General features: G+C 42.0%; 1 protein-coding gene across 2 annotated transcripts in view; it reads right to left on the bottom strand.

Annotated features, from left to right (window-relative positions):
- Positions 1–13,450, bottom strand: part of ARHGAP22 (Rho GTPase activating protein 22) — a 365,766-nt gene that overhangs the window by 235,749 nt on the left and 116,567 nt on the right. The gene's annotated exons all lie outside the window — the stretch shown is intronic.

Genomic DNA, 13,450 nt, shown 5'->3' with positions numbered 1-13,450 from the left:
GAAAACATAGATTGGTCTCTTTAGGCTAACACAGTGTTGTCGTGAAATATTTCAGATGAAAATATAAGAAATAAATAATGTGTGAAGTATTCCTAACAATTTGCACCAGTTGGCACCATTCTGTCATTCAGAAGAAAATAGTTTCTTGGAATTTGTGAGATAACAGTTCATCAAGGAGAACAGACATAAACCATAGGCGTCATGGGCATGCCTGCTCCTGAAGAGAAGCTTATGTGCTTTCTACGCATGGATACTAAGGCATGTGTTTATGCGGGAAGATCACCAGAGGCTCATTTTCAGACTGGCTGCATATCTGCAAATTGTAGAGGTACTTTTTATCTGTGGACTTACCACTCATTTTCAATGTGAAAGTATTCATGTGCTTTCACTTTGAAAATTACCGTCACACATTTACACCTGCTAATTTGGGTAAATTTTCAGACTAGAAATAAGCGCAAATGTTTGAACATTCAAAAATATATATATGTAGGTCCAAACCACACACTCAAGAATGCCTCTCTCTAGTGTGGGTAAAAATGAGTGCTTTTACCCATGTTGCTCCTGTCTCTACTTCTGCATGGGCACAGAGGCTTAATGGGGAAATCATAGGCCAGTGTAGGACCCATGCTCCCGCGTTTCTTCCTTACCTAGGAGAAAGATAATCTTTCAAGGCGCTTAGGTGATTTCCCTCCTCTGGAGTTTGTCTGCAACCATCTAAAACAGCACAGAAAACCATAAGCCACACAGCAGATGCCCAAATAATAGAATCCTTTACTGGTCAACTGACCGCAAGAAAACAAAGACTAAAGGTAGTTCCCTATAGCTTAGTGAACCATTCATTACAGAAAAAAATTAACTCAGTCTCTCACAGTAGCAAATGCTGTAAGCCCTGTGAAGTAATTTCTATGGCATAGGAACTCTCCTTCTGGAGTCTTCCCCTGGAACCTATTTCCTTGGGATGCATAGAAAGCTGCACCCAATAGCAACCTGGAACTCCGGAGCTGATGCTTCCCCTTTAGGCAGAAGCTCTGAAAATGTCCTCCAAGTCTGGCAGTTTTCACTGGACTCCATCTTGAAACTCCACTCTTTTCCCAACTTAGAAGCACTCTCCCTGGACAGATGAGAAGTGAGGACTTAAACCTCTCTTCCTTGAAACTACCTCTTTGTCTTGTCAAATAAACCAGCAAAACAGTCTATTCCAATCTGAAGAAATCTGTCAGGAAAACTAGAAATCCTCCTTGGACTCCTAAACAACAAACCTTCCAAATACTGAAGGCCCTAGGCACCCTAACCTTAGGACCCAGCTATCCTCCCAGGACAGAAGGCAAGTAGTCCTTTCTCCTTGGAGGGAGAGACAATACCAGCACCTCACTGTGGAAAGTGGCACCCCAAAAGAACTATGTACCATGAGGGCACAGGGGTTTTGTTATACTGCTGACACCTGCAACTGCGGAATACCAACCTCCACCACTCCTATTATGACATCGATCCTCATTCAGGGTCTATTGAAGCCACTGATATATTCTAGTAAAGGGAAAATTTGGGACCCCCTTACACACGAGCGTATCCATTAAAATCCGAGGTCGGTGCGCACAAGGCTGCCCAAAATCGGCAGCCAGCGCGCGCCAAGCCGCACAGCCTGCCTCCGTTCCCTCCGAGGCCGCTCCGAAATCGGAATGGTAAAACAGTATCAGGGCAAATGGAGCCCATCATTGCTTGCAGACTATTGCTGAACAGTGGCAAGAGATGTTCCATTTAATGAATACAAGAGAAAAGCCAAGATGAGCTGAGTAGCCACAGAATAAGAACTAAACTATGTATTCTTTAGATATAAAAGAATTTGTTCCACCAAAGAAGAATTCGAGAAACAAGCGGAATATTTAAAAAACAAATTTAGAGACAGGGGATATCCGAAAAAAATCATTAACAAAGCCTATAAAAGAGCAAAATATGCTGATAGGAACCTACTCCTCCAATATCAAAGTAATAAAGAACAGGGCAGGCTGACTTGTATTATACCTCAAAGTACTGCGACGGCATACATTACAGCCTCAATACGGAGACATTGGTCTATTCTATCCATACATGAAACATTTAGAGATTTATCTCTCATAACAACCACCAGAGGTACAAATATCAGAGACAAAGTAGTCCATGCAGATATCAAGAGGGACACGGAAGAGAAATCCCAGAGAGGATATCATAAGGCATGTCAACATTGCGACATGTGTAACAACACCATTGAAGGCAGTGAGTGGCAAGATCCAGTCACAGGGTACAACATAAAGAGGGGTAGAAATTCCAATTGTACATCTAAGAACGTGATTTACTTAATCCAATGTCCTTGCCCGAAGAACTATGTGGGTAGAACATCAAGAGCTATAAGGACGCGACTGATTGAGCACAAATCAAAACTAAATACGAAGACAGTAGAAGCACCTATGGTACAGCACTGCATAGATCATGCTCATAGTTTTGAACAGCTCAGATGGACAGTCATAGACAAGGTGGAAAGCATATATAACGGAGCTAATGACAAAGAGAGATTGAATTATATCGAACAACAGTGGATATTCAAGTTGAATACAGTGACACCGCAGGGTTTAAATGAGGAAGTAGAGTGGGCGAGCTTGATCTGAACCTGACAGTGCCTTTGATTTCCATCCACCAATAGATGAAGATTTGAGACAAAGACGTAGTACGCAAGACGTAACCCACTCCATTGGTTGATTTCTGATCTGCTGATCAGCTTTTAAAGCATGGGCTAGATGCTGAACAAATAACGCCATTTACTTGGAGCTTGTTAGCCCGAGAGAGAGGACGTAGAGAGCCATGCAGCACTTTAAAAAATGAATGGGAAAGACACAAATCGTTGAACATCTGACAGAACAAGAAGACGAACGGACACGCTCCCCTGATGAAGGAAGAACAAATTTTCGAAACGCAGCTGTGTCGGGAGATAAGTCATAAATTGTTTCATTTTTGGTAGTGGCAATTTAAAGTGCAAGAATCTGGCATCCATAAATTTAAAGTGCAAGAGATTGGCGTTTACAAATAATTTTCATTAACAGGAGATTTGAAATGAGAAGATGTTCGTATTATCAAAATTCCCCCCGAACATAGGGACAAAGAATTTGGACATTTAATATAAGTTTTCAAAACTTTTTTTGGCAAGCAAAAAAATTTACTGGTCCTATTATGTAAGGTGGAGAAAATATTTGATTTTTAGAGAAATTCACATATTGAAAAATATAATTGAAAAAAAACTTTTTTTTTGAATTATTAAATAAAATACATAAAGGAGGAAGGAGGCAAGTTAATGATTACACCATAAGAAGGTCGCAACGCCGCGGAGGCGAGCACCCTGAATATGAAACTTACCTCTTTTTTCTCCAATTATTTTATTTTCTAATTGTTTGAAATAAGTAGTTAGTTCACAAGAACTTTTTCTGTAGGAGAGAGTACGATTGTTTTGGCATATATATATATATATACATAATTGTTTTTGGCCTTTTGTTTCATAGAAAATTTTATTTCTATAATCCTTTTCATGATTTAAATGTTAAAGAATTATATAAACAGGACAAATAAAATATCATGCAACCATAAATACACAAAAAGACCTAAATTTACAATTTTTGATTAATAAACTGTCTGCCATGATCTCCTTGTAATGTTAGAGTTTCTCAACCATTACACTCTCTTCTAGTCCCAGATGCAACACTGCGAGCCTGATAGTGCCACTTAGCCAAGTAATTTCCAACTTATCTGGCTAAGTGGTGCATTTTAAATAGGGATGTGCATTTGAAACAATATAGGACATTTTGTTTTTTCATTTCGTTTTTTAAACTCAACGGTAGAAAAAGACAAAATATCTTGGTTTTTTCTTATCATTTTTTGTGCACTCTGACCTAGATTCATCAAAATGCTATAAATATAGCAGAAATAGCACCCGTCATACAAAAAACGGGGCCAGGTACCACTTTGATATTTTACCGCAATGCGTGTTAAATTTATCTCATCTGCAATATTTTCACATCAGAAGCTAAGAAGTGCCCGGATAGGCTTTTGTCACATTTTGGGCTGAGAAAGAGAGAGGGAAGTAGAGAGAACATGGTACAAATCTACTCTTCTTTCAGCTCTCATCCCTCCAAATCACATTAAATCTTCACTGATGGTAACAGTTCTGTTCGTACATATGACTGTGCATGTAAAACTGCCCCCCAGAACCCACTCCACCCCACAAACCTCACCCCAAGTTACTAGTTCCCCCTTTTAAAGTGGTATTCATAGTTCAAAAATTGGTGGGCCTCCACAGAGGCTCTCTCTCTCTCCTCCCCTCCCCTCCTCCCCCCTCTTCAATCTCCCTCTGCCCTCTCCATCCCAAAATGGGATTTGCGATAAATCTTTCGGCCATAACACACAATTATCACAGGCATAACACCTAGAAAACAGTTATTTCTAGTGTTAAATCTCCGATAGTGTGCGTTATGTTTTTGCACGCCATGTTAACCAGTCCTCATTTCCATTTACTCTGCCCAAACTCCTCCCACTTGAATAAAAGTTTCAAATTTGCATACACATTTCGCAATGCGTTTATTGCATGCATTATGAAGTTACCACAGGCGTTAGCACCCTAATGCCCTAATACATTTTGATAAATGGTCCCCTCTATTTACAAGCAGTGAGGACTGCTTGCCAAACACTGTGCACACAGGTACCCCCCAAAAACATCCTGGCCCTGGAGTCTCCGGAGATCCTCATCCCACACCCGCTGCCTCTAGAGGCCTTTTCCCTCAAAATGTAATATTTATTTTTTAAAATCTAGTCACAGGTCCTGTCCCAACCCCTCCCCTTTGTTAAAGCAGAGCCACCCCCATTAGCTAGCACTCCATGCTACCCATGCATACCATAACCCACCCTCCTGCCCTCTGCCCCTATTATGAGACAGGCACTAACTAAAAGGCACTTGTAGCCCCTATTACATCATAGGCCAATGGCTGACCCATGCTATTTTGAATAATGGCAACTACTGTGCTGGAGGTGGAGGAGTGCCTCCTGGGCCCCCAGTAGACATCCAGGAATGTTTTGGTGAAACTGGGTAGCATGGGGGAGGGTGGGCTAGGGTGGGAAAGAGGCCTAGTGATAGAATTGCCACCTGGCTCCAGATTTTGAGGACCGTCAGTAGCTGCCACTTTTCCAGATAACTCTGGTTTCCCTGTAGACCTGTCTTAAAGTTAGCCTGATAAATTTATTCAGCTTACCTTAGGGTAGCTGGATATCCATGCTGCTGAATATATAGGTTAAGTTAGTGGGATAACTTTATCTGGCTAACTTGCTGAGCTGCACAGCAGCTGAATGTGGACCTCTAGGTTTTCTTCCATCAAAACAAAACATCACAGGCACTGGATGTTATACAAGTCAAAGACTACAGCAAAATGCATTCTGAAGTTCATAAATTATGAGATATCTATCTAGTAGAGTCATTATTGCATTCTGTATGTACACTGTAGTATCAGTCATAAAAATGACCTTCATTCTGTGTCATGATTAACATTTTGGAGCTATTAACCAGCTATTGGGCCTTATTCAAAAAATTACCTTTTCCCATTCTTTGCCTGAGGAAGCAAAATTGCATCGAATAAGGCCCATTGAATTATTGCATCATGGTGACTGCATGTGATATACATTTATACTGCAAAAGCATAGTTCAGTTCACCAAAGAATGACTGGCTTCACTAACCCAGCAATATGGTCTATTCCTTGACAGCGCCTGTCTCCAGTTTCTTCCACATCTTTCTTATATTCTGAACCATCATTCTTGTAAGTATGTATATATTGTTATATACCATCTCATATAGATGTTAGATTGTATATGTTCTATGTTATTTTGTTTAAATAATTATTTATGTATTATTGTACCCCGCTCCAAACTTTTAGGAGGGGTGGGTAATAAATACTTCAAAAATAAATAAATATATAGCTGGCCTACCATATATACATTCTGACAATGCCTAGTTTCATTTTCAAACATTTTAGCTGTATATGTCCATACTGCTTTATTTGCAGTCAGAAATAATAACAATGCAGCCAACCACTTAGCTGGATATGTCACTTATCCGACTAAGTAGATTGCTGGATATCTAGTGGGTGGGCAGTGAGCAGATCAGGATGGTCCTACTTAAGGTTACAATATAAACTAGCTCAGGGGTAAATAATATTAAAAACTTTGGCGCGCACAAATGTACACCCGATTTTATAACATGCGCGCACTGCCGCGGGCATGTTATAAAATCCGGGATCAGCGCGAGCAAGGTGGTGCACACTTGTGTACCTTGCGCGCTCCAAGCCCTAGGGAAGGCCCGATGGCTTTTCCCGTTCCCTCCGAGGCCGCTCCGAAATCGGACTTATCTGGCTAAGTGGTGCATTTTAAATAGGGATGTGCATTTGAAACAATATAGGACATTTTGTTTTTTCATTTCGTTTTTTAAACTCAACAGTAGAAAAAGACAAAATATCTTGCTTTTTTCTTATCATTTTTTGTGCACTCTGACCTAGATTCATCAAAATGCTATAAATATAGAAGAAATAGCACCCGTCATACAAAAAAAGGGGCCAGGTACCACTTCGATATTTTACTGCAATGCGTGTTAAATTTATCTCTTCTGCAATATTTTCACATCAGAAGCTGAGAAGTGCCCGGATAGGCTTTTGTCACATTTTGGGTAGAGAAAGAGAGAGAGAAGTAGAGAGAACATGGTACAAATCTACTCTTCTTTCAGCTTTCATCCCTCTGAAATCGGAGCGGCCTCGGAGGGAACTTTCCTTTTGCTCACCCTCACCTTCCCCTCCCTTCCCCTATCTAACCCACCCCCCTGCCCTATCTAAATCCCCTCCCTACCTAACTTGCACACGCCGGCCACCTGCCAGCGTGCCGGAGGACTCGAGACCGTCCCCAGACCGCCGCCCCCTGCCCTGCCCCCGGACCGCCGCCCTGCCCCCAGACCGCCCCTTTTTCAAAGCCCCGGGACATACGCGCGTCCCGGGGCTTGTGCGTGTCACAGAGCCTATGCAAAATGTTACACATACATCTTAAATATGCTTTAAATATATCAACTTGGATACATCCTTCAATTATAGAACTCCCACACCAATCATATCCAACAATTCACACCATACGACTCACACAATCACTCACCCACCTCACTATAAAAATCAAATATAAAAATAAGGATATATGCATCCGCACAAAATCCCCTCTAATACCACCACCCCACTAATCTCAAATGTCCCAAACAATGAAAATCTTCCTTCACTTTCCCATACTGAAACTCCTTTAATGAGCTCAATAAAGCCAATAGGTTCAATAGTATCAGAATTGCTTAGCAAATGTTAAGCACCCGTTACAGTGCCAGCTTCAACCCTATCAATGATGCAGTATTCATGCAGGGGTAGATTTTATAATTCTACGCACGCGCGAACAAAAGTACGCCAGATTTATAAGATACGCGCGTAGCCACGTGTATCTTATAAAATCTGGGGTAAGCGTGCGCAAGGAGGTGCGCATTTATGCAACTTGCGCATGCCGAGCCCTGTGCGCGCTGCCCGTTCCCTCCGAGGCCGCTCCGAAATCGGAGTGGCCCTACCTCCGTTGCTAAAGTTACGCCGGCCTGGCCGGTGTAACTCTGCGTGCACCAGCGGGCTGCTGGCGTGCCATCACCCGACCCGGGAGCTGGTCCAGAGGCCTCGACCACGCCCACGGACCGGTGCCACGCCCCCCCAGAAAATCACTCCACCCATCCGACATGCCCCCTTTGCGAAGCACCAGGACTTACACGCGTCCCGGGGCTTGCACGCGCCGCCGAGCCTATGCAAAATAGGCTCGGCGCGCGCAGGGTGTTTTAAAAGGGTTACGCACGTACCTTATGCGCGTGACCCTTTTAAAATGCGGCCCACAGTTTCTAATGCTGAAAATCTTCATTCATATGTCAGCACGAAGACCCATTCCACCTCCTCAGAACATGCAGTCCTCCTCGGGTTCGGTAATATAAAAAAACGTGTCTGATGAATGCAAGGCTCCCGTCTTGGTGCCGCCTTCAACCAATTCTCTTATGCTTCTAAGTGGCTTCAACCACCAGACTGAACACACTAAATATCCTCAAAATCAAATATTATTCTATCAAACCCTTCTACACTTCTTCAATCAATCACAGATTGTTCGCATTACCTTTTTTTCGAACATCTACCACATCAGCCTCAAGACAACATAACATAATATAATGGACCATACCTACTCACCCACCTCAATATAAAAATCAAATATAAAAATAAGGATATATCTACCCGCACAAAATCTCCTTAAATACCACCAACCCACTAATCACAAACATCCCAATCAATGAAAATCTTCCTTCAGTTTCCCATACAAACTCCTTTAACGAGCTCAATAAAGCCAATAGGTTCAATAGTATCAGAACTGCTTATAAAATCTGCGCGTCCTTGTGCACACGCTGGGAACCGTGTGCACATAGACACTCACACGCACCTTTTAAATTCTACCCCTTAGTCTTTTGTATGATTTTTATCCTGTTGGACTCTATACCATCGCGGACTTAAAGTGCCAGACCCCCACCAAGTTGATCCTCTCTATCATTGAGATATAATTTGTACCCTGATATAGCACTGTCCCAATGGTTATCCTCCTTCCACCAGGTCTCTGAGATGCAAATTATGTCTATCGCATCATTCACGGCTATACACTCTGGGGTAGATTTTATAATAGTACGCCCGCGCAAACAAAAGTATGCCGTATTTTAATAGATATGCGCAAGGCTGCCCAAAATCGGCAGCCTGTGTACACCGAGCTGGGCAGCCTGCCTCTGGTCCCTCCGAGGCCGCTCCGAAACTTTCCTTCCACACCCTCACACCTTCCCCTCCCTTCCCCTAGCTAAACCACCCCCCCCCCAGCCCTATCTAACCCCCCCCGGCCCGGGAGCTGTTTCGGAGGCCTCGGCCTCGCCTGCGGCCCCGCCCCCGAATGACGAGCCGCCGGACACGCCCCCGACATGCCCTCCCAGGAAAGCCTCGGGACTTACGCGCATCCCGAGGCTTGCGCACGCAGGGGGAACTTGGGGCAGGTTTTCGGGGGGGTACGCACGTATCTTACGCGCGTACCCCTTTGAAAATCTGCCCCTCTAAATGTCCCATCTTACTTCTTAGACTTCTGGCACTGGCATACAGACATTTCAAAGTTTGTTTTTTGTTTGTATTAACAACCTGGGATAATTTGGAATCGTTTAGCTCAGGTGATACTTTATTTATAGGCACATGGACTACTTTTACTTTTATTGGGACCTCTCTGTTGGGATTCCCTAACTCTCCCATTTCATTAGTATATTTCAAAGATACATTCCTCTGAACCATGCACTGCTGAATGACTGCCAGCTTTCCCCCTTGTCTTAGTTTAAAAGCTGCTCTATCTCCTTTTAAAAGTTATTGCCAGCAGCCTTGTTCCACTCTGGTTAAGGTGGAGTCTATCCCCAAAAGCTTGTTCAGTTCCTTACAAAATTGAATCCCTCTTCCCTGCACCATTGTCTCTTCCATGCATTGAGACTCCGGAGCTCTGCCTGCCTCTGGGGACCTGCATGTGGAAAGGGAAGCATTTCAGAGAATGCCAACCTGGAGGTTCTGGATTTCAGCTTTCTACCTAAAATCCCAAATTTGGCTTCCAGAACCTCCCTCCCACATTTTCCTTTCTCGTTGATGCCCACATTTACCATGACAGCCAGCTCCTTCCCAGCACTGTCTATAATCCTATCTAGGTGACGCTTGCGGTCCGCCACTTCGCACCAGGCAGGCATGTTACCAGATGGTCCTCACAACCACCGGCCACCCAGCTATCTACATTTCTAATAATTGAATCACCAACTATGATGACTGACCTAACCCTTTCGTCCTGGGCAGTAGCCATGGGAATCTTGTCCTCAGTGCGAGAGGACAATGCATCACCTGGAGAGCAGGTCTTTGCTATAGGATCACTTTCTGCTACACCAGGGTGATGCTCTCCAACCAGGAGACCTTTCTGATACAAGGCAGCATGAGGGCTGCCAGACTGGATTTGGGACTTGGCTATTATGTCCCTGAAGTCTCATCAATGTACTTCTCTGTTGCCTCAGCTCCTCCAGGTCTGCCACTCTAGCCTCCAGAGATAGGACGTGTTTTCTGAGATCCAGGAGCTCTTTGCACCGGGTGCATACTTACAATCTCTCACCGGCAGGTAAAAAATCATACATGTAACCCTTGATGCAAAAGATTGGAAAGCCCCCCGCCCCCCCCCCTCCCTGCTGGACTGATGCATTCATCTTAATTTTGTTGAGTTCCTAGTTAAGTTTGGGTTGCTAAGGGAGTTAGAATTAGAGTACTTTAGATTTACAGCTGTATTCACTAATAAATCTGCTAGTGACCTACAAAGGGATGATTAAACTATCAATAAGAGCTGGTGCAATGGTCTGATTAGATAAGATCCTGATTGATTTTTAATTAGAAAGTATCTCTTGCCTAAAAAGCAAGGGTTGAGCTAGAGGTGGGTGGAAGGGAAAGACAGTCACTAGAATTAAATCCCTCTGGCTTGCTTATTATCTCAAACAGTTTAACAAGTACATATTATAGAGCTTCAAAGAAGCAATATGACAGTTTTTTGAAAAACTGATTCCTTTCTGAAAGTTACAGAGTTAAAATAAGTGATTTTCAGCTTTGGTGCCACTGCTTATTTGGTTTTTAAGTTTGTGATCTTCATTGCCTTGTGCTGTTGTACAGGGTAGCCCATGGAAAAGTAGCCTGCCTCCAATGCACTGGTATTGGAGGCGGGCTACTTTTCCACGGGCCACCCTGTAGAAAGGTGGCATATAAACTGAATAAATAAACTGACTGATTAACCTTTAGTTTACCACAATCACTAAAAATGACATTCTTCTGGCAGGTAACAGCTCATTCATAATCATGAGTGCCTGCAGTCAGTTTTTAAGAATGCAATATAAGAAAAAGAAATAGGGATGTACAAAAACACAATCATGGAAAAAGAAGCAAAATAATTAGTCATTAAAATTCTGGGAGGGTGGGGGACAGAAAAATAATCCTTCTCTCTCCTTCCTTGTAGGCATTCATGATCATAATTTCTTAAGAATTTTACACAAAATTGCCAAATTTGAATGCCATAATACTACAACTGTTACTACTTTGCACTTCTTTAGGCACCATAAAAATGAACTCCTACACTTGAATATTAGTTGGCATTATTTCCAAAGACAGTGGCAAAAGAAAATAGGAAAGAATCCCATGCGGCTTAAGTGGACTTTTCTGTTTTGGGTCAAATGGGAGACATTTTCCAGATTTAGGTGGACGTTGTTCTAACCTGTGGAACTTTTTGTGGGTTTACGGCCTGTTTCTGAGACATTTTCCTATGAATGCAAACTAAGACATTTTCTGCCAGTACACATTATTGGCAAGACACAGAGACAGAGTTCAGCCCCGCTCCTTCAGGCAGTCTGACTGTACTGCAACACTGGAATAGAGATATTTAATCTTATTTTCCAGCTTTCTGACTATACCTTTACAAAATCACTGGCATATCAGACAGTAATTCTCCCACTCTTTATCACTGAGAACACAGAGAAATATGAAAATATCAAGCACAGGAATTTTTCACTTAAACTTAGTTACAGGGGATGTGCAGAATAGTTTGAGTCAAATATGAACCAGGAGGATTTCAGCCAAGTTAAAATGGGATAAAATCCAAGGATTTCTCTGAGATTTTTGGATAAATTCACTGGATTTTTCCACAGATCTCTACAAAATTCTAGGAGATAAGCAGCATATCAGGAAAAATGTACCATCCTGTGGAAATCCAAACTGGATATGGACTCTCTTCTACCTCTCATTCAAGTTATAATTCAACAAATCTATGGATTTTGTGTGGGTTTGTCAAATTGCTTCACAATTCTCTTTTAAAGAAGCCCACACGTCCTACTGCCCAGTAAGTTAAAGCTTACAATCTTGACAAACAATATCAATTGATAGGAGCATAGTCCAGGGAATTCCATATCCTATTTCGCCAATGGAATTGCATAGTGCTACTGAAGATTAAACACTAACTTATTACAATCCCTAAAACTCTAGTAGATAATACAAACTTCATCCCCCCTTTTTTAGTCAAGGCAAGTGGAGGTCAATTCTGAAAGCCATTTACCCAGATAAATAGTGATTTACCCAAGGTCACTGACCTGTCTGAAAACTGGAATAGCAAAAAGTATGTCTGGAATTTGCAATATTCATGCTTTTAACCACACAAGAAAGGGGTTTTCCCAGAGGTGTGCTTAGGTTTGTGAAATAAAATATGTGCATAGAATGGCATTTTGCTTTGCTTCCAGAAAAAGGAGGTGCAACATCCATGATCACTTATGTCACCATGAACCCGCATAAGTGAATTTTCCACAGAAAACTGGATGCATGTAGCTTTCTTTGAAAATTGCCTACTAGATCCGCAGGTACGAAACTACTTGTGCAGCTTGCGACTAATCAGGCCACTGAAAATTGCCCCCTTACTGCTTGCTAATGTCCCATCTGAGTTAAAAACTCAGGGAATCAACTCTCTCAGCCAGCAGATTCTGTGAGCACAGGAATTATTGTCTAATAATTACATTTCATCAAAGACAAGATACAAATAAGAAGTAGAACAACAATAAAGAGAGAGAGAGAAAGCATAGTGACACAGGAAAGGTAAGACACAATGTACAGTACACATGATTTTCAGCCAAAAGGGCTGATGCAATTGACAAGATAAATCTTGCTCTAAATGACTTCCATTAATATGAATTTATAGCTGGTTCTGTGTTGGCTGGAAGTCTAAACAAAACACTCATAATCTGAAAGCTCAAAGCAAAATTCATATTGCTTTCTACAAATAAAAATTACCATAGTTTCTGTAATAGAGACAGGAAAACAACTTAGGAAACTGAAAGCCAAAAATCAATATGACAAAACAATAACACAACCTTCACCTTGTAAGATTAAGCATTATCTAACATCAACTAGTCTGACAGGAACCTTTGGCAAATGATGGTTTTGTAATTAGTTCTGCACTCCGTGCAAGTTAATTCAAAAGTGATACCCCATAACTTTGATCCATGACATTCTTTAAAATGCTATGCAAAATATAATGAGATATGCTGTACTCAACAGCTTTATGTGAGTAGTAACAGCCTGAGATATATTGTAGTCAATGTGAGATATTACACCCCAAGACCTGCTGTGACTTGTGCATGCTGGGACATACTATACTCAGTAGGTTTGATACAGAAAAGATTTAGGTGGTCAGAATTCTGTCTATTCATGTAAATGTTTTAAATTTCCCACCCTGACCCCACAGTCCAATTAAGTTCTGTGAGCACAAAAT

This window comes from Rhinatrema bivittatum, chromosome 7, assembly GCF_901001135.1.
Source record: "Rhinatrema bivittatum chromosome 7, aRhiBiv1.1, whole genome shotgun sequence".
In the NCBI taxonomy this organism is placed as follows: Eukaryota; Metazoa; Chordata; class Amphibia; order Gymnophiona; family Rhinatrematidae; genus Rhinatrema; species Rhinatrema bivittatum.
The sequence above is the reverse complement of the archived record's forward strand: the minus strand, read 5'-3'. Positions and strand labels throughout refer to the sequence as shown.